At 48.2% G+C, this 21,605-nt stretch overlaps 1 long non-coding RNA gene across 2 annotated transcripts; it reads left to right on the top strand.

Annotated features, from left to right (window-relative positions):
• Window positions 1-2,495: 2,495 nt before the first annotated feature.
• LOC125410591 (uncharacterized) lies at window positions 2,496-19,588 on the top strand. 2 transcript variants are annotated; one of them, XR_015736034.1, is made up of 7 exons: window positions 2,502-2,610; window positions 4,171-4,331; window positions 5,404-5,562; window positions 9,899-10,039; window positions 10,455-10,617; window positions 16,258-17,857; window positions 18,994-19,588. It is a non-coding gene; the product is annotated as an uncharacterized LOC125410591 (long non-coding RNA). The 2 variants fall into 2 exon arrangements; XR_014999094.2 differs by lacking the exons at window positions 4,171-4,331; window positions 5,404-5,562 and having other exon boundaries at window positions 2,496-2,610.
• The last annotated feature ends 2,017 nt before the right edge of the window (window positions 19,589-21,605 follow it).

The following is a 21,605-nucleotide window of genomic DNA, read 5'->3' as shown; positions in this document are numbered from 1 at the left end:
GATGAGCGAGCCACATCTGCTGGCTGAGGACTTTAAGCACAACAGTTTCCCGGGGACTCTGCCCATGTCATCTGTGAGCCCACAAATGGCTTGTGGTTGGTAGCATTTGTAAACCACGGCTTGGCTTGAGTTTCTTTCTGACCACATTCTCCCTCCTACTAGGCAGGAGGTTTGGGCCGCCATCCCAGAGTGGTGGATAGGTGAGAAAGAGGCGAAGGACTCTTCCAGGGTTGGGGTGTGGAAAGCAGCACCAGGAGGAAGAAGGACCTGTGAGGGAGGGCTTTAGGGACCCCGTGGTGACACCCACAGATCTTGAGGGTGTTGCCTACCGCTGAACCTCGCAACAGAAGACAATGTGTGAACCCCTGCTCCGATTCATTTGGGGATTACTGCAGGCCCATCCTTGCTGCGTGGTGCCCTCCTCTTTCTATATTCATTGAACCGTAGAGTCTGAAGAAGCTGATTAGGGAATGCGGGCTCTGAGAACCTGACCAGTGCCTGAGGAGGGTGGGCAGTAAGGGCAGTTGAAAGTTTGAAACCTTTGCAAAGTTCTGGGTGAGGGCTGTCTGTTGTCATGTGCCATGCAGCTGGGATCTGTAGGCACCATGTAGGTGTGGCAGTGCTGTGCTGGGAATAGCTCCACCTGCAGGTGGCTATGACCATACTTTGTCCTTGGGTCTCTTTCTCCTCCACGGTAGAGGCTATGTGCTTATGTATTGGTAAGCCCTCAGCCTCCGATTGGGCTCCTGACACACATAAGGGGTTCAGTAATTACATGCAGAATGAATGAATTCATGCCACGTTCAACCTTCTGCTTGAGGTTTGAGCAAGAATACCGAGTTACAGAAATGTATTCCTTATACTAAAAAAAATTATCTATTTTGTGTGTGCTCCTTGGCGCATGTGTAGAGTTCAGAGGTCAATTTGCAAGATTTTACATCACATGGGTCTCAGGGATCCAATGTAGGCGGCCAGGTTTAGCAACAAGCGCTCTTCCCCATTGAGCTATCTCGTGGGTCCCAGAAATGCATTTCTTAAGGGTTAAAGAGGAAATATTAAGAGGCCTGCGTGAAATAGAATGACTGTAACAGCACTTACCAGCTGCTTCCTGGTAGCTGCTCATGCAATTTACTAATCTCAGAACACTGGGATGGGAAAATGGTCTTCGGCGGATACACTTGGACAGCAGCCAGACATCTCATTAGCGTTTACGAGCCCATCATCTTTGCGTAAGTGCTCGTGGAAATGTATCACGTGAGCCCTTCGCAGAGAAGAGCTTGGGGATCCCCTTTTGGGCCCAGATCTACTTCAAATGCAATTTGGAAAGAGCCAGTTGGGAAAGCTGTCTGCTTGCAGGATGTTATTTCCATGGACGTCTGCGGGCCAGAGCGAGCCTCCGGCTGAGACGGAAGCTGAGCACCGGCTCCAGCTGTCTGGGCGACTGCCTGGGAGCAGGGTACCTGCTCAGCCTCCTCCGGCCTCACGTGTTTCTCAGAGGGCCTGAGTGGGCTGTGGGGCTGCACTGAGCTGCAGAGGATGCGGGCACCAGTCAAAAAAGCTTCTCAGATTTAGGACTAAAGTTAAAAGATGCATAGCAGCCTGTGTAGTAACCTTTGGTTCCTGGACACAAAGGTGCTTCATATGTCTGGGTTTAACCAAACTCGAGATCTCTGAAGGTATCCATAATTACACCATGGTGAGGGAAATAAAGCACAGATGGGGGTAATTCCATCTGTACCAAGGATATATCAAAGTAGTTGTTGTTATTATTTGGGGATAAGGGCTTACTATGTAGCCCAGGTTGGCTTTGAACTTGAGATCGTCCTATCTCAGATTTCTTAGTGCTGGGATGACAGGGCTATTTCACTATGCCCAGCTCCTTTCTGGAGTCTGAATTGTTGTAGCTAGCGATTGAGCCATTACTACCTTCTGCACATGATAATTGGTCTCCGCAGAGGCCCTGGAACTCAGTATTTCCAGAATTAAGACCATGCTTCTCCCCAGATCAGCGCCATTCCTTTTGGCTCCCCAAAGACAGTCTGTTCTGTGCATGAGAGTGGCTTACACCTCTCGTGTTCGAGCTCAGTGATGCTTATTGCAGCCGCTTAGGAAGCTGCCCGTCTCTCGGGTACTAAGTGTCTGGGAACCAGGCAAAGACCTGTGTGTGATTAGCATATTTACCAGCAGATTGAGAGCCAGACTCCTATGGCTCTTTTGCTCGCTAGCCCCATGAACTCTCTGGAACTCACAGTCTTCTCCCTGGCCCGGACATCTGCACCCACGGCTACTGCCTCCCCAGTCCGGAAAGATACACAGTGAAGCAAGGACGTGACCACCTCCCTGACATCAGGGACTTTGGTACCTTGGACTGGCCTGCTGGTTTTTATGGGCCACCTTTTTGGGGACAACTGGCTTTGCTGTCCTTGTTTACCACACAGTCCTCCCCACATTCCCCCCTCCCGCCCCGTCCTTTCTATGTAGCACATGCCCTCCATCTTCAAATTGCCCTGTGCGACACAGAGAGAGACAGCAAAGGCAGCGGCTGAGGGGAAACTGAATCCTGGAGCTGACGAGGGAGGGGGCCGTGAACTCCAAGTTCTCCTGTCACAGGTCACAGCAGTCCCCTGGGCTGAATTTTACCTTTTATCTTCTTAAAATGTTAACGTACTATACAGGCTCCAATCTCCTCATTCCTTTCTGGGAATCTCCCTGCTTCTCTATCTCTCCCGGGGGGGCATTTAAATCTTGCTTTCACCATTAGCAACATTTGGAGCTGAACAACTTTAAGTAACCTCTGAAGTGGTTGGAGCTGACGTTGTTTTTTTGTTTCAAGATTTCATGCTTATTTTTTTCCCAGTTAGGACCCTGATCCAAACCCTGCATTTCAGATTGCACATCTGAGCTTTGGTCCCAGGCCAGTGAGCTCATACACAGTGTTTGTCTTGGCTCCACTGCCTGACCCAGCCAGGAACACAGGCTGGCAGATCAGAGGGGAAGCAAAGCCCAGTTTTGACTCTTGCCAAAGATGTGGTCAGCCAGCCTAGGGCTCCGGCAGCTCCCTTGGGGACATCCAGCCATGCTTGCGGGTCCTAGTTAGCATCTGTAGGTCTTTGCTGCTGGCTTCTGTTCTGTTTAAACCCAACAGCAGTGATGGCTGGGTAGAGATGATCTGAGCAACGAGAGACAGACCGAAAAGGCAACAAATCTCCAATACTCTCCCTGGGCAGATGTCTGGCCCAGGCCATACCTATTGCAGCACTGAAACGAGCCCATCCCATTTGTGGGATCTGCCTTCCTAGGCTGCATGCACTTAATGTCCACATGTGACTGATACTCCTCTCTGCTACGGGAACCTAGGCCCTGCAAGCTCAGGCTACAGAGCCTAGCCTAAAAGCACACAGTTCCAGAGACTGTAGGATGCAGGTGTTTGGGGGCGCTGAGAAGCTTTCAATTCTGCAGACAACTGTAGACACTGAACTTGGGCTGGGTTGTACAGCATTCATGCTGCATTTAAGGATGTTTGTTTGTTTGTTTATGATATAGGGTCTCTGTACGTTCCGGAACTCATTTATGTAGACCAGGCTGGCCTAAAACTTATCAGTCTGTCCCTGTCCCCCAACTACTCGGAGTTCTACATGAGCCACCATGCCTGGCTTGTCCAGTTCCGGTCTGAATCTTGGGAGCTTGTGCAGAGTCCAGCTGCCACTAGTGGCACTCTTCTATGAGGATATATCCTGTGGTTTGCTCACCCAGGGACTCGTATGGGGGCCCAGGGAGGCAGTGGCAGGGCCTTTCAGGGTGGGCACTGGGGTAGAGGAATTCACTGCTGAGCACTCTCTGTGAGTGTGTAAGGAAGGGACTGTGGGGCTTCGGGGATGAGCCTGGGCACTCGTCTAGACATGAAGACCATCCGGATGAGAGGACATGAGTCCATTGGAAGTCTCCTGAATCCGCGCTCGACAGGCCCCAGCAGTCTTCGCTGTGCTCTGAAGCATGCGTCTGCCAAGGCCTTCCCTACAGCATGGGGGATGATGGAGAGGCCTTGAATTTGAGGGTGGAGTTCTGGCTTTGGCTCTTTTGGGGGCCGTGTTACTGTACTTGACACAGCTGCTCTTGGGAGAATTGCCATTCTCCCTTGACCTGAAGAAGAAACCCTCTCATCCTCATTAGAGCTCCCATCAGCTTTCATTGACAAGGTTTACACTTGGAAGGAACTATTCCTCAGACCTGGACAGACCAGCACTTGCCTAGCTCATGGGCCTGAGGATAAGCACCATGCTTTCAGAGATAGCCAGCCTAACACTTGGCTCATAAATGTCTCTACCATGAAGGTAAACTTGCTTGCAGGTTGTTAAGTGGATCCTTTCTTCCTTCCTTCCTTCCTTCCTTCCTTCCTTCCTTCCTTCCTTCCTTCCTCCCTCCCTCCCTCCCTCCCTCCCTCCCTCCCTCCCTTCCTCCCTCCCTTCCTTCTTTCCTTCCTTTTTTGGAGACATGGTCTCTCTATTTAGTCCTAGCTGGCCTCAAACTCAGAGATTCACCTGCCTCTGCCTCTCAAGAGCTGGGATTAAAGGCATACGCCATCACACATAGCCATGGATTCTTCTAAGAGATAACAAAACAGGCCACCATAACCTGCTCATCGCAAAGCACCATACTTCTAGGCCGATGCTTCTAGGGTAGAATTGCTGAGCCCCACACTTGTGTCCCAGGAAGGAGGGGGACATGACAGAGGCTGTGGGCCTTCATGGCTATATTGTCAGCTGTCTCTGACCCTGTGTGCTCCGTTCGACCTGGCAGAGACTTGATGCTCACAGGCAGCCCTTCTTGTGTGACTCACTGTAGGAACTGGGTTAAACCTGGGCAAGCATAGAGGCTGACTGCTATTTGCTTGTCTCAGCCCTGGCCCTTCCGCTCCTGTCCGTGTCTCTCCTCCACAGACAGTGCCAGTGGGGATGGGGAGTGAGGATGGTAGCGGGCATAGGGTGGTTCCTTTCTGAGCAAGGGCTCTTATCTTCTCTCTGCTCCCCGCTATCACTGTCCTCTCGTCCCCCCCACCTCACACACAAGAGACGAAGAAGGCCGAAAACTCCACCCAGGTCCTGCTGTGTGGAAGCCTCAGAGCCAAACTCACAGCTAACCTTTCTTGAGCTGAATTAATACTATGCTTGGTACCACACGCCTCTGTGCCTTCTAGGACAGCTACCTATAGATTCCATCTCTGTGATTTTCTTTATTACTAGAGCCATGTGCCTCCCAGTCTGCTCCTGACCTCTCTCTAGACTGACCATTAATGCTACGAACTCTCCTCTGGCAGAGCAGAGAGCCAGGAGGGAATCTTATCCCCCAAGATAGGACAAGCTACAAGTTGGCCATCCCCTCTCCCTCCCCCTCTCCCTCCCTCAGCCTTTGAAGAATGTTGATAGCTGCAGGAAGACCCGGCTGTGGGACCACCTCGTAGAAGGATCCTCTGGTGGGAACAAAGTGTATTTTGTTTAGGATTTTGCTCCATGGAGATCCAAGATCTGGAGACAGACCCAGGAAGAAGCTCCCAGCAGACTCCTGGTAGGTGGGTGGGGGATAGGGTGGGGCGGGGTGAGGTTTAGCGATTCTGACTTGCCTTCTGCCTGTTGAGAAGCAATGACAATGTTCCCACAAGGGAGTTGTGGGTGTTCTGGCTGTGAGAGGCCTGCATTCGGTCCAGGAGTCTGCTAAGTGACAAGAAGCATCTCAAAATGAGGGGTCTGGGAAAGAGCAGAGGGACACAGGTTTGCCGAGCAGGCAACAGTCTGGAAACCCAAGATGGGCAACTCTGTAGTGGTGCTTCATCTCTCCTGCACCTCCGGGCCTCTACTAAGACCCCTCCTTTGAAGGCTGGATGGTTTCTGCTGAGTTACTGGAGGAGAAAAGGGATTAATCCATTGCCCTTCTCAGAAGTCAGAAATTAAAAAAACAAACAACCTTTTGGAAGTTGGAGAGATAGCGTTTTTAGAGCATGTGTTGCTCTCCAGAGGGCTTGGTTCCCAGCACCCATTTCGGGTGGCCTACACCTGCATGTAACTCTTACAGGTAATCTGACTGTCTGTTCTGGAGCCTAGGGCACTTACATACATGTAAGCATACACTCACATATACACATATGTAAAAAATAAATAAATAAATATTTAAAAAACCCTCAGTTAGCTGGGCGGTGATGGCACATGCCTTCAATTCTAGCACTCGGGAGGCAGAGGCAGGTGGATTTCTGTGAGTTCGAGGCCTACCTGGTCTACAGAGTGAGTTCCAGGACAGGTTCCATAGTTACTAAGAAACCCTGTCTTGAAAAACAAGCAAACAAAAGAAAAGAGAAGTAAAAACTCCTCAGTTATTGTAAAAATTGTATATGGCATAACATGATTGCTTTTCAGACTAAATCACTCAGTCCAGCTGCTTTCATTTGTTGTGTATTTCTGGCGTATTAGCGCCATTTATTTGATTATCTTCATCCAATGCCTGTCACATTGTCCTGGGGACTCATTGATGCCACCGAGAGAATTCTGTAGTAAGAATAACCTCTTCAGTCTTGACACTTCATCTTTTATTTATTTCTGTATGTATGTATGCATGTATGTATGTATGTATGTGTGTGTGTATTTATTGCCTTGATACGTATTTTGGTGGATTTGACCAAGGGAAAGCTTCATAGAACTGAGCCCAGTGAGAGACCACACGATCCTAAGGCTGTGGTGATTTTGAGTGTGGGCTGGTGAAAGCTGGGGTGTGCCATAGAAATAATATTCCTACTGAGTCAGGAAGACCTATTGTGAAACTAAAAACATAAACAATCTCATTCATAATTTTTTTAGGGCATAAGGGTGAAGGAGAAGATGTAGCTCAAAGAAAGGGCACAAAGTTGCACCAGGTGGGATAAGCTGGCTCAGCACCGCCTGAGCCTGGCGATAATGGGAGGCTACTGTATACAGAAGGCTTGGGGTACTGACTTTAGGGGATCTGGCCACACATACAGAGACAGGAAGTGGACTGAATAGTGTGCTCCTTTGCTAGACCCCAGCACTCACTGCACTACACTTACGAAGATGAAAATAAATGCATCAAACCATCAGGCTGTACCCCTACATACGTACGCCTGGAAACAGACTTAGACTTTTCGCTGCATTTATTTAGTGTGTGTGTGTGTGTGTGTGTGTGTGTGTGTGTGTGCGTGCGCACATGAGTGTGGAGGTCAGAACACAACCTGCAGGCTTCAGTTCTCTCCTTCTACCATGTGGTCCTTAGGAATAGGACTCAGCCACCTTTATCTGCTGAAATACCTCACTGACTAGATATTAGAAAAATTTAAATTAAGTATGTGGCATTGTAATGATTTCAAACAGACTACACTGACAAAAATAGATAGCAAAACATGTGATTTTTAAGTAAGGAAGCTGTTATAAAATGACAAATGCAGCATGAAGCCACTTACTAAATGTTTAAAATGTCGCAGAATGACAGGGTTGCGGCTGTGCACCCACAAAGCCCTTAGTGTTCAACCACGCATGCGCATGATACCTGCACTTCAGGTCGTTCGTCTGTGTTCCCCAGGCTTTCCTGATCTCTGAGCCCATTTGCTGCTAACTCCCTTTGGCATATCCTAACCTGGATGAGGGTCAGAGTCCTCATTTAAAGGTTTTTCTTTAAATTTAAAGATTTAAATGTAAATTACAGATATAAAGGTTTGCTCTCTCCTGGTGATGTAGGGACAGCCCAACAAGCAGAGAAGTTTTCAGAACAGGTGATCACTCATGCCTCTTAAGGCCAGGAAGGGGCAGAGCAAGGAAACATTTCAGCTGCAAGGCCCAGAGCTGGGCTGGATCTTGGCCCTCAGAGGCGGGTCAGTGGAAAGAAGCTCAGGGTGCAGATGGTGGGCCAGCGTGTGCCCAGGGCCTGGCCAGCTCCTCAGGCTTCACTGGTCCGAGTTCCTTCCACTGTGACTGAGGAGAGTCATGCTCACATTCAGTGGTTCACATTCAGTGGCTGTGTAAGCATTTGTCAATGAAACAGAATGAGACATATTGCGCCACATCAGAGCCTAGGCCTCTCTCCTAAACCTGTCTGACCAGTCTCTACTTTGCCTCAGCCAAGATCCTGATTTGTCTTTGGTTGATTGCAGGTGTCCTGACTAAGGAGCAGAAAGTTGGCAGTTCAGTGACCTTCAGAAAGGGATGAGTCTGATGTGGGAAGTTGGGGAGATGTATCCGCTAAGAACATGTCTCTTAGTCAGATCCCAGACAGGACTTGGAAAAGGTCAAACAAAACCTTGGGAGTCTCTTTGGTTCTGCTTGTTCCGGGTCACCTCCCAGGAACTTTGCTAAGACTATAGAGCTGTGTTTTTTAACCCATGGGTCATGACCCTTTAAGGTCGAGCGATCCATCCACAGGGGTCACATATCAGATATTTTTTTTTATGATTTGTAACAGTAGCAAAATTACAGTTATTAAATGGCAATGAAAATAATTTTATGGTTGAGGTCACCACAGCATTAGGAACTGTATTAAAGGGTTGCAGCGTTAGGAAGGGTGAGAACCACTGCCCTAAGTAATGAGCGGCCAGGCAGGTGAGCTAGCAGCTTCCAGAAGAGAAGGCTTTCTTTCTCTGGGATTTATTCAGTGTTATAGAGAGAAGGGCTTACTTCTGGAGAGGCCCATAAATCACCCACCACCACTTAAATTTCATTTTTTTTAAAATCTTGTTTTCTTGATAAAAGTGAGCAGAGATAAAACCAACCAGCTTACCTGCTGTGGGAGAGCCACCAGGTGCCAGGCCATGCCCTCCCTCTCCCAGCTGCCAGCCGAGCAAGCTGACCCTTGGGAAAGAAACCACATGCACAGAGGTACCTCTTGTCCCTGCTCCCGAGTCTCTAGGAAGCAGGCAGCTTCCTGCTTCCTCCCCTTGTGTCCAGGTAGCCACCCATTTTCACACCCCACGTTAGATAAACATGAAAAGGGATCCCTGTGGGAAAGCCCCTGACACTTTGGTCTCTGGTAGGCAAGCAAATAGCTGCAGCAAGATCTCTAACTGTGATCCTAGCAAACCAAGCCGGGACCCCTGCTGCTGGCTCCACCTCAAACGCTCATGGTGCTACTGAGCCTAGACCCCACCTGGGAACAAGGAGCGACCAGAACCTGTCCTTCAGCCTCCCCATCTGTCTACCGCTTCTCATGGGCCTCCTGGAGTGTCAGCAGGGCCCTGTCTCTGTAGACATTATCTTTTCCAGCCCTCTCGGCCAGCAAAGACCAGATGGACAGAAGGGATGCAGCTGACCCCTGAGTTACAGTCTTAGGACTGGGCTGACTTCCCTGCCCCGCTTTGTTGGGGCTAGTGCAGGGGAGTCGGGCCACTGGTAGTGGTGTCTGCGGCAACGTGGCTTCTGATATCCTTACAGGGCAGCTTGGCTCTGCTCCTCACTGGACCCCAGGCTGTAGTGTTGGCCTCGGGTCAACTGAAACAGGAGGCTGCTCACACCAGACCTCTGTAGTGTCACTGACTGGTCCATTGGTGGTGGCTTGCTCTACTGAAGTCCTCTCTGACCTAATGGTGGTGTTGTCCTGAGAGCGTCTGAAGAGGAAGTTCTCCTGCAGCAGTGATCTGGGCCAGGCAGCCATGATGCTGATGTACTCCCTGACATCATGGCCAAGGGACCCAGAGAGCTGAGAGCCACAGACATTCGGCTGTGTCTCTGTCCGTGGGGAACACCCTGCCCAGAGAACAGGGGGTGGTATCAGGCCTGCGGAACCCCATATCAGCCATCAGCGCCTCATCAGCCACACCACCACCACCTTCTCTGTAGGGCATGGAGCAGATGCGACCCCTACATGTCATGGGGCCCCCCATGTTCTCATTCATTTCTTCATTCTTCAACAGACATTTGCTGAGGACCTGCTGCGGGGTGGCTGCTTTGCTGGCGGGATTCACACTAGAGTGGACAGCAAATATCACGAGGTGACAGTGTCTGTGGTGGGCTTGTGACCAGCGCTGGTGCACTGAGACTGCACAGGAAGATAGGTAAGGAAGCCGTGGGGGGAGGGGGGCTGCTGACACACACACTGGTCAGCATCTTATGTAGATTCATGCAAGAGATAGCAGGAGGAAATGTCTTGGGGCTGTGAAGGTCTTGGTGAGGTTGAAGGACCGAGAGGAAGCTGTGTATCAAGAGGCCGAAGGGCAGAGGGCAGCTTAGTGGACTGAGCTGTATGACATCGGGCTTTCCAGGCGTGAGCTGCACTGCAGACTTTAGCCACAGTGTGAAGTTATTGGAGGTTTTTAAACAGGAGGACATAGCCTGATTTGCATATTAGGAAAGATTGCCCAGCTGCTGGGTGAAGCCGCCTTTTAAAAGCACAAAAATAGAAGTAGGAAGACCGGCTCGGAGGGTATCACAGCAATCCAGGCAGGGAATAATCACTGTTATTATCCCCAGCTCTCAGAGGCGCTCGCAGCAGGTAGTAACGCGTGCATTTGCATGGCGAATCTGTGTGGAAGCCTTTCTCCTGTCACTTCGCGGGAACTTCAGAGCAACCTTGGAATGGGTCAGCTGACACTGGTTCCTGGCCTAAAATGAGTCTCCAAGACATTGGTCCTAGGTAAGGTCAGACTTTGTTGGGTGCTGGGAGCCTGGCTTAACCCTAGGCCTCTTGACCTTCCTGGGTTCTGTCCAATTCCTGAATCCCCAGGCAGAGTTCCTCAGGTCAGAAGGAGTAAGTGGAGTGGCCAAACTAGGTAGTCAGGTCCAGAGTCCTGCTGACCAGAGCCTAAGGGGCCTGGGAGGAGCCAGGGTGCTGGGCTCTACTAGAGCTACGTCATATGGCAAACACGGTACATGAGACATGCTTTGGCTTCCAAGCGCCTAAAATCTAGTCTGAAACAAATGGAAGACTTCAATAAATAATTGAAGAATGTGCTGCAGATGAAAAGGCACACATACAAGCAAATATCTTTAGGAGGAAGCTAGGTCTTTTGCTTGGGACAAATGGATCTGAATACTATTTCGAGGCCAGAGTTTTCACTTGGACCGTGACAGTCTCCTGGGGCAGTTACTGGCCTGCTTAACAAAGTCACCCACATCATTTGATCCACACTATACTGAAGCAGTCCTTACCCAGTGCCCCCAGTACTGCCCAGCAAACTCCCCCCATTCTTCGTGTCTAATACAATCACGGCTTTGTTGACCTCATGAATTCTGTGCCTCAGGAATTTGGAAGGTCAGACTGGGAATGGCCGGGCTCTGACTCAGCATGCCTAAGCCTCAGTTCTGAAGTTCACTGGCTAGGTGCCAGAACCTGGGACCCTTCGACAGTTATGTGGCAGGCGATCTGGCTGGGGAGATGCCAAAGCTGAGCTGAACCAGCTGTTGTTCAGTGTGTTTCTACGGGGTCTCTCCACGGACTGGGGGATCCTCGCTGCATCTGGGACCCAGGAAGTCCTGCTTCAGCCATGCAAATCAGAGCTCCCACTGTGAGGGCTATAGGGAAGGCAGAAGTCACCTGGCTTCTATGTCCCACCTGAAGGTACCACCACCCTAGTCACCAAGGCACGGCACGACACAAGGTGCACTGGCGTGTGTACCCACACTAGGTGGGTTCCAGGGCCCTGCCACACGCCGAAGGGAACATCAATATTCAGCAAGTGAAAACCACTCTATTGTGAAGGTTTAATGAAATCAGGAACCGAGACTTGTGCTGGGTAGTTTATAGCTGTAAACCAAGGGCAGCAGAGGCATTGTTGAATGAATAACAGCACAGAATTGGGCTGTGGGATAATCAATAAAGTCCTGAGATTTTAGCCCATGGACCGGAACACAGAAGTACTTGTTATTACCTTGGGGAGGGGGGGTGGAGAAGAGGACCTAGCTCCTGAGTGTGCAACATGAGCAGGGCTGTCGTGAAGACAAAGGAAGGGCAGCAGTTGGGTGCCTGGCCAAAGAGCATCAGCGAGGATGCTGTCTGGAAGGTTCCTTCTCATCAGGTTTTAAAGGAGGGAAGGAAAATGTTTACGTGGATGCTGCTTTCAAATGAATCTCTTCTGATCAAGGCAAGCCTTATGTTTGGAAGTATTTAGGGAGAATTAATAGTTACTATGTTCTTGAGATAAAAATAGAAAGAGGTTGGGGAGAGAGAGAGGGAGGGAGGAGGGAAGGGGGAGGGGGTAGAGAGAGAGAAAGAGAGAGAGAGAACACTGAAAAAAGAATAAAAGAGAGTGCCCTAGAGAGGAAAAATCAGAGTGTCCACGTGAGAAACACCAAGGAAAGTGTGCTTTGGTTGTCTAATGCTTCCTCGGGTCCCCAAGGTCATCACCTTCAAGACCGATACCAAGTTTCTATTGTTTCAGAGTGTGTGACAGAGAGGAGTAAATCCCTGTCAGAAGAAAGATGTGATGTGGGTGTGCACTGTCTTGGGTTTCTAGCACTGTGATAAACACTGACCAAAAGCACCCTGTGGAGGAAGGGGTTTATTCGACTTCCATATCCTAGGTCGCAGTCCACTGAGGGAAGCCAAGGCAGGGACCTGGAAGCACGAACCGAAGCAGAAACTGTGAAGGAACACTGCTTACTGGCTTCTCAGCCTGCTTACGTACATCACCCAGGGCACCTGCCCAGCAGTGGCACCACTCACAGGTGCGGTGGCGCACACCTTTAATCCCAACACTCCGGAGACAGAGGCAGGCGGATCACTGTGAGTTCAAGGACAGCCTGGTCTACAGAGTGAGTTCCAGGACAGTCAAAGATACACAGGAAAAAAAAGGCAAAAATTAAATAGAAAAAGAAAACAATAGAGTTTAAAATAAAGCCATGTAAAGATGAAAAATACCCAGAGAGTTTGGACACTGCATGCTATTGTGTTGTCTTTAAATTGTCCGATGGATGAGGAAGGAGCAAAAGCTGCTAAAAGATATTTGATTATAAATGCTGCTGGATCAATCCAACACACACACACATATATATATATATATATATTTAAAAAATTATTTATTTATTATGTATACAACATATCCTTCCAAGTATGCTTGCATGCCAGAAGAGGGCACCAGATCTCATTACAGATGGTTGTGAGCCACCATGTGGTTGCTGGGAATTGAACTCAGGACCTCTGGAAGAGCAGTCAGTGCTCTTAACCTCTGAGCCATCTCTTCAGCCCCAACATATATATTTTAAAAATACCTTGACTTCAAAATTCAAGTCAAAAGATATGTTACTTTGGAGAAGAGGTTTTGCTTTTGTTTCCACAGGAATTGAGAGGCTGTGGATTCATTCTGGGCTAAGAAAAAAATCAGGTTTGATCAAGGAAGACCCTCTGAAGAATCTCCTATCGGACCAGATGGTCCAGATGGTCCAACATTTCAGACAACCTCTGTTGGAGTTTCCTCTGAGTTCTGTATCCAGAGCAGTTTCAAGACTACTGGTTGAGATGACCAAATCTCACAGTCAGGACTTGACCATAATCTTAAATTTTTTTTAGGTCCCCATAAGATTATCAGTGTACCCAGTCAGCAGAGAGTATCCTGGAAAACTACGCCCACATCCCCCCCAATGGACTACAGATGTTTTTCTTTTTTAGAGCGTTGGTCACAAGTTGTATGGATATGGTCAGGAAGAAAGCTAAATAAGGGAGATTCAATTCAGAGTTCTTGTTTTGAAAAAAAAAGGGGGGTGCTGTGGGACAATGGTTTTGCCCTGTAAAGATTTATTTCTTTTACTTGTTTAATAAAGTGCTGATTGGCCAATAGCCAGGCAAAATATATAGGTGGGACAACCAGGCAGGAAGTAGAGGTGGGGCAATGAGAACAGGAGAATTCTGGGAAGAGAAAGAGTCAGTCTGCAGTCATCACTCAGACACAGATGAAGCAAGATGAGAATACCTAGCCACATGGATAACATAGACAAGAATTATAGGCTAATATAAGTTATAAGAGTTAAAAAGAAAAGCCTGAGTTAATAGGCCAACCGGTTTATGATTAATGTAGACCTCTGTGTGATTCTTTGGGATTGAATGGCTGTAGGGCCAGAAATCTCAGTCAATACACAGGGGTCTGAGCATTCCCAGACCAATCATTAATTTTAAAAAAATACTCTATAGACTTGCCTACAGGCGATGTAATGGACATATTTTCTCAACTGAGGTTTCTCTTTTCAAACACATATAGGTTTGTGTCAAGTTTACAAAACCAACCAATACCTAAAGAAAACAATTTAGGTTGATCTGACCCCTCCCATCATTTTTTAGGAGTTTTATGAGACATAACTCATCCACTATGAAATCTGCTGATCTAAAGTGCAAATTGGTTATGGTTGGTATAGGCACAGCCATTCAACGACCAGTCCATTTTAAATTAGATGCTCTGGACATACTAGCTAGCTAGATTAACCAATCAGCAAGTTCTGGGTTCAGCAAGATACCCCGATTCAGTAAATGAAGAGGAGAATTATGGAAGAGGACCCTCAAAGTCAGTCTACGGCTTCCACATGCAAGTGCTTATGTGTGTTCCCAGATACCCACACACACATTTGGACATGTATTTGTGCACCAAACACACAGAGAGAGGGGGGGCAGGGGGAGGGAGGAAGGGAGGAAGGACTCTGTTCCCATTAGCAGTCACCCCCATTACTCCACACTTCCCAGGCAAACACTGATCCACTTCTGTCTCTATTCTGGATATTTTTCACAAACCCATGCAAAGTGATTCTTCCATCTGGCTTCTTTTTCTTTGTGTGATATTCTCAAGGATCATCTGTGTCTCTGCCTCACCCCTCCCCACTGAGGGATAGCAATCTCATCCATGCTTTTCTCATATTTTATTTATCCATTTAGCAGTTGATGGACATCAAATGGTTCCTATTTTTGGTTCTATGAATAACACTTCTATGAACATTCTTCTGCAAGCTACACACATACGTATAAGTATACTTCCCCCCGACCCCAATGCACACTTGAACACACATAGACATGAATAGAATGCTCTTCCCATGTTGGGAATCCAGAAGCCTAAGTAGTGGGAGTCTCTGCACGGCTCAATAAGGAGGCAATTTTCCCCACAGAGACCAGTGCAAACCTGGGCAGCTCAGCCACTTCCTTTAGTTAGGCTGTGAGTTTCGACTCAGCCTGGGGTGAGTCAGGAAGTTAACCCATTCTGAGAATGCCTCTAACCTTGCTGGGTGTTCCTCACAGTTGACATGAATACAATGAGTAACACAGTCCTACAGGGCTTCTCGGCTCTAAATTCCTCGAATTTTGTCCTGTGTGATGTCTTCTCGTCAGGCCTGCCTAGGGCATGCTTCTGGAAAGCCGCCTTTTCTTGCTTCTGTCAGTACAGCTGGGGTCACTTCCTGCCACGTGTCCTGCAGACCTCAGGGCCTGGGCCAAGTGTGGAGAAAGGGCAAAGAAGGGAGGCAATGAACGTCTGGGCGCCATATGTAGTGAGGAGCTGCAGGCAGGCCTGCTTTTCATCCTGCCCAGCTCCCGCATGGCTAGCTTAGCCCCAGAAATAACACACAAATTGTATTCATTTAAGTACTGCCTGGCCCATTATCTCTAGAGAGTTAGTTACTGACTAACTCTCATATCTTGATATTAACCCATTTCTATTAATCTGTATCATACCACGAGGTAGTGGCTTACCGGAAAAGATTCAGCATGTCTGACCTGGTGGCTGGCTCCATGGCATCTGGCTCATAGCCCTCTTCCCAGCATTATGTTCTGTTTACTCCGCCTACCTAATTTTCTGTCCTATCAAGGGGCCAAGGCAGTCTCTTTATTGACCAATGAAAATAACACAATAGGCAGATAACCCTCCTCCATCAATGAAGGGGGTGAGGGATAAACTCCTGACTTCCTTCCTTCCTGTGGACTGGTAAAGCTCCGGAAAACCTGCTTCCCCACCAGCCTGTGGTATGGCCCTGGTCTTCGTGTGGAGTCAGCTTTGCTTAGGCCGGTTCCACCACCCCCTGATCTCGCGTCCAAGCTTTGGGATGGCACAAAGATGTCCCAGGAGTAGCCTCAGGCTAAAACAGAAGAGCCTGTCAGAAAGCAGCCATTCAACGACATGCAGGCCTATTAAGTATTTTTCAACTTCAGGGAACTGATGGGAAATACACACAGGTTCAAATACACACATGCAGGGAGCGGGGAGGGAGAGAAGGAGAACATCAAACACCTTGGTTACGCACTATCAGCGCTACCCCTTGAGGAGCGCACCCCCAATGTTTCCTTATTGTTTCCCTCCTCCCACAGATGGTCCTCAAAGGGTCAGGCTGACTGCGCAGGCTTCCTGTTTGACATCCTCCACTGGTCAATAACATCCCAACTCCTCAGCAGAGTTCAGAGGCCCTGGCTGGTTCTTCCATACCTGACCTCACTGGATCCCACACAGGGGCTTCGGCACATTCTGCACACACAAACTGTCAGGGTCTCAGAAGGTGGTGACTCCATCCGGGTCTGCCAAGAGGTGATTAGGCTAGAAGGGCGCTGTTAGCACGTCTGGCCCAATGATCAGGGCGCAAACTCACATAGAGACCCCCTATGCGGCTAGGAAAGACAGCATCGGCAAGCCTGGAAGAGGGGCCTCGGGAGGTGCCAGGCAGATGACTGTTCTCTCTCACACTTCAGCCTCCACAGCATGAGGCATAAACCTCATCTGAGGCTTTAGCTGTAGTCTGGATACCCGCGTATCTGGTGGGTGGGTGGTGCTGTGCAGGCAGACAGCTAGCATGTGCGGCCTTGTGTCTGCATTTTGCCTTGCCGCGGTGCCCATGGGGAGCTAGAGTGTCTCACGGCGGCACTGTGCCACAGCACAGGAAAAGACAGTAGCCCCTGGTGGGTAGGACTAGGTTCCCACTCCTTGCACACTGAGCCTGAGGTCCCCATGTCCTCCCTTCCCCAGATCATGGACACGGGCCAGGGACTAAATTTCTTCCTTTCTCCTCTCCCACCGTCCAGGTGTTGCCCAGTGGCTGTACCCCCTATCCCTAGGGATCCAGAGGGGCCAGATTTCACCTCACCTGTCATAGCTGCTAAACATCTCTGACTGGAGCTAGCTCCCTGATGGTCTCAGTCCCTCTGATGCTCTTGAAGTCCAATGGATCATCCTAGAAGTCAGGCTTGCCTGTCCCCAGAACCCAGCTCTGTGTGTGGACACAAGAAGGCAGTCTCCACCCCACCACTTAGCTTCATAGACACAAGCAGGCCCTGCACGGCTAAGACAGACTGTTTAAAACAGTCATCTAGATTGAAAACACATTACATCACTCTTTTATCAAATGCTAATCTTAAAAGGAGTGGTAGTTCCAGAATATCTGTGCCAAGCAGTGTACACTGGTGGGCACACAGGAGGCGATGTCTTCCAGGCAGTGGGTAGCTCCCCTGAGCAGAGATGGGTATAAGATCTGCCCTACAGGTTGTTCAGAGGAGATGAGATCCGGCTGTTGCTAAATAGGTGATGTCTGTGGATTTGTGAGCTCAAGAACTCGAACATAGATTGCTGGGGAGGTGGCGGGGGAGGCAGTGTTGGGGTGGAGGGAAGTATGGAGCTCAGGGCTTAGAAAATGAAGTTGTCTCTGTAGGCTGCCGGGAGTCACCACAGGTTTTTAGGTAGTGAGAGGCTTGGGAACACTGATGCGCAGGGGCGGCTCTCCCAGGTTCATGCAGGAGCTCTGACAGAAATAAAAACAGTGTCACCCTTGCCAAAGTTCCACGTCACCAAACAGAATGTGAGCTGTGGTCAGACCTTCCAAGAAAACAGGAGAAACGAGAAACTGCAGCCAAGTTCCACACGCAGGCCAGTTCCAGTTGGCAGGATACCGGCGCACTCTCCTCCCCATGCTACAGAGAGAAGGTAACCTAAAGAAACCCAATGCTAGCGCTCAGTTTCCTAGTGCTTAGCCTCCCGGTCTGCACCTTAGAAGGAATCTGAAACATCCACTCAGCTTCTTGTTCATTGTTTCACCTTTTTCTGTAGCTCTGTGCTTGTTGGGGCATGGTGGTGCCCGCCTGTCACCTCGGCTTTTGGGAGATGGAAGCAGGGGGATCAAGAGTTCAAAGTCTTTTTTGGTGACATAGCAAGTTACAAAGCCATCCTGAGCTACGTGAGAACCTGTATTAGAAATTCAAAGTATGCAGGTGGTGGTGGCACATAATTTTAATGCCAGCACTCGGGAGGCAGAGGCAGGCGGATCTCTGTGAGTTTGAGGCCAGCCTGGTTGATCAAGCAAGTTTCAGGACAGCCAGGGCTACACAAAGAAACCCTGTCTTGAAAAATCACCCCCCCCCAAATTAAAGTATTAGTTTATTAATTTAAAAATGAAACAAAACCCTGACCTCCTCCATTTAGCCAGCAGAGCCTCCTCCTCTGGGGCACGGGTGCTCTCTCTGTTCTAAGATTTCAAATTGTAGTTTTGTCCTCTGGTGTTCATTTTACCCAGTCTTCCCTTCAGTGGGAACTCTGGTTCCAACAACGGCCAACTGCTGCCTAAACCTAACATAGCCCAAGTTCTTTTAACTCTCAGACCCTCCCACTAGGCCTCTGCCCCTTCACCTACAGGTTCCAAACTGTAGTCACTTGAAATGAGGCTTCCTCTACAACTGACCTCTTGGCTGCTGACTGTGCCCCAGGCCCCAGTAAAGGCTGCAGTAGGTACCTGTCAACAAGCCTCACTACAGAGAGAGAGAGAGAGAGAGAGTTTTTAAAATACAGTAAATCTTCCATTAAGTGGCAAAAATGATTATTCTCTGAAGCCGAGAAGGAGACAGATCTACTCAAAAGTCCTGTGAACCAAATCATATAAAAATATAGAAATGTGTAAGGGTTACTAAGGGATCAATCAAACTATCATAATTTTCTCTCTCTCTCTCTCTCTCTCTCTCTCTCTCTCTCTCTCTCTGTGTGTGTGTGTGTGTGTGTGTGTGTGTGTGTAAAATGCACACTTATCTATATACCATCACCTACTGGAATTAATTAATTGATTTCACAAGGCTTCCAGGCACTATGTTAGAGACACAAAAGACAATGGCCTCCATGCCACAGCTTCCATGGACTCTCACCCGTGGCTTGAATGCAGATGCTTTGGACCGCCCACATTTCTCTCCTGAAGAGCAAAGGAACAGTCATGGATCCCAGATGGAGCTCTTGTGGAAACGGACTGTACCAAGAACCAGCGTCCACTCCAAGACCACTGGGTGAAACCGACTGTGCACTATCCAAGGTTCTCTGAATTTGGGGAGGAGACAGAGCTTTCATCCATTTTAGAGACTGTAAATCCCAGTCTCAACTGCAGAAGGCTGTGGACCTGCCAGTACGGGATCTCACTCTGTAGCCATGGCTGGCCTGGAGCTTGCCAAATGGAGCAGGTTGGTCTTGAACTCACAAACATCTGACTGTCTCTGCCTCCCCATTGCTGAGATTAAAGGTGTTCATCACCACAGCCAGCCTGTAATGTATAGGTTTTTCTAAATTTTATACTGATGAAATTATTGTAAAGTATGCATTTTAAAAATAACCACATCAAGGAGAACAGAGTAAAATATAAATCTACTAATTCTAATCATTATAAAAAAAGTATAAAATGTCTCTATGTAATGATTTACTTCTAAACTAAAATGGATCTTAGTTGTTTGCTAAAGAGACTGGCTTTCCTGGATTCTGAGACAGGGAGATACAAAGTACTTTTTTTTTCTTTTCCCAATTGCAAACTACAAATTCAGTTTGCTTCTGAGCGCAGAGGAGGGTGGATTTCTGGAGAGCTCACAGAATGTCCTTGTTTGGCTGTGGTGTTACACATTCAGAGGTAGGTGTGCACACGCATGCGTGTGCGTGTGTATGACTGGAGGCCAAACTGCTGCCCTTCCCCTCACTCTCCACCTTTCTTCGCTGTCCCCTGCCTGCACCGTCCCTGGTCTGGCTTTCTTTGAGACAGGGTTCCTCTTTTTACCTGAAGATCATTGATTCAGTGAGGCTGACTGGCCAGTGAGCTTAAGGAGTCTTCCTGTCTCCATCTTATCCTACTTCCACAATGAGGTTAAAGCATTGCCCACCCACCAGGGCTTTAAACGCGGGTTCCAGTAAGATGAATCCAGGTCTCCAAGCTCGCATAGCAAGCCTCACACACTCAGTCTGACTGAGTGTCACACGTTGCTGCAGATGGTATTCTTTGAATGGTGTTTGAGCAACCCTTGAGCTGTAGGAATGGCTGTTCCTCCCCCTGGTAGAGGTGACTGTCCCTACTTTCCTTCTCTCTCTGGCCTGCACATAGCACATTTTATATACAGACTAACTTTACATGGTACATGTCCCCACCAGATTCCAATGTGAATAAATCATGTCTTTGCAGCTAAAAGAAAAAAGGACACTTGTTATTTTTAGATAACACCAACAAGCAATTATTGAAGAAGTTAAAAGCAGTTTCTCTTTTAATTACAATTATTTTGTGTGCTGTGTGGAGGCCACAGGACAACTTTCAGGAGTCAATTCTCTTCTTCCCCAGACTTCTCAGGGTTGAGCTCCGGTTGTCAGGACTACATGGCAAGCCCTTTTATTTGCCGAGCTGTCTTGCTGACCCCAAAGCAATTTTATTTAGTTCAAACAGCTAAGCATAAATAGGACAAAAGATATGTTAAAAAACTACAAAGAATCTATAAAACATTCTTGATATGCTGAAAAAAACTAAATAAATGGAAGAAATCCCTATATTTATGGGTCAGTTACTGCTTCCTCCAAAACAATCTGAACAGATTTAATGAACTACTAATCAATATCCCACCAGGATATCTTGTAGAAAGTGACACGCTGGTTTTATAATTTATACAGAAGTATAAAAGGACAAAAACTGCTAAGGAAAATGTAAAGGCAAACCAGAGTGCCTTCCCTAGGAGACATCAGTACTTAAAAAGTAGCCGTAATGAAGACAGTATAGTACTGCAGCAAGAATATACAGATGGAAAATAGCTTTGAAAATATTTAACATTGAGTCTATTGAATATCCAGAAGATAATAAAATTATAAATAATAAAAATAATGATTTAAAAACATTTATTATCATTTCACTTATGTGAATATTGTGTATGTGTGTCATGTGCGTGAGAGTGCCTGTCGAAGCCAGACAGGAGTGTAAGGGCCTGCAGCTGGAGTTACAGACAACCGTGAGATGCCTGGCATGGGTGTTAGGAACTGAACTTGGACTCTTGGCGAGAGCAGAACATGTCCCTAATCACTGTGCCGTCTCCTCAGTCTCATAAAAACTGTTTTTTATGGAGTCGCGAGGCTAGCCCTGAACTCTGGGGCTGCAAAAATCTTCTTGCCTCAGTCTTCTGTGATGGGGCGGGGGCTGGGACCCCAGGCATGCCACTGCTCCTAGCACATGCAAAAATCTAGGTCTTTGTCACTCACAAAGAGCAGTCTTGGTGGATGGGAGATCAAATGTGAAGATGAAGACACAGGCTCACAGAGCACGCTGCTGGAGAGCATCCCATGTGGCCGAGGGGAGCCTAGCAGACAAAGGGAAGATGGATACACTGGCCAGAATTAAAATGTATAGGTTCTATTCACCAAAACCCACCACTGAACGAATGAAAAGATTCTGCCCCAGCAA

This window comes from Myodes glareolus, chromosome 22 (genome assembly GCF_982192425.1).
Source record: "Myodes glareolus chromosome 22, mMyoGla1.1, whole genome shotgun sequence".
In the NCBI taxonomy this organism is placed as follows: domain Eukaryota; kingdom Metazoa; phylum Chordata; class Mammalia; order Rodentia; family Cricetidae; genus Myodes; species Myodes glareolus.
This window is presented reverse-complemented; position numbering and strand designations above follow the sequence as displayed.